Below are 202 nucleotides of genomic sequence, written 5' to 3'. Positions count from 1 at the left end.
TCGCACGGCGCCGCTAGTAGGCAAATTACAGCCTTGCCTCTGTCAAGGTAGATAAGGAGCCATGTGATGCAGCGTGGTGGTAAACGGGCTGCACGCAGGGTAAAGGTGCACAGGGAAATAACCTTGCAGGGAGTTCCTCCCTCCCCGGCGAGCAGGGGCTCGGAGCCGCGTACATCCCCGTGCTGACCGGCCGCACCTTGGC

The sequence above is a fragment of the Nestor notabilis genome, unplaced genomic scaffold (genome assembly GCF_000696875.1).
Source record: "Nestor notabilis isolate BGI_N333 unplaced genomic scaffold, ASM69687v1 scaffold22682, whole genome shotgun sequence".
Classification (NCBI taxonomy): Eukaryota; Metazoa; Chordata; class Aves; order Psittaciformes; family Psittacidae; genus Nestor; species Nestor notabilis.
Note: the sequence above shows the minus strand (reverse complement) of the source record.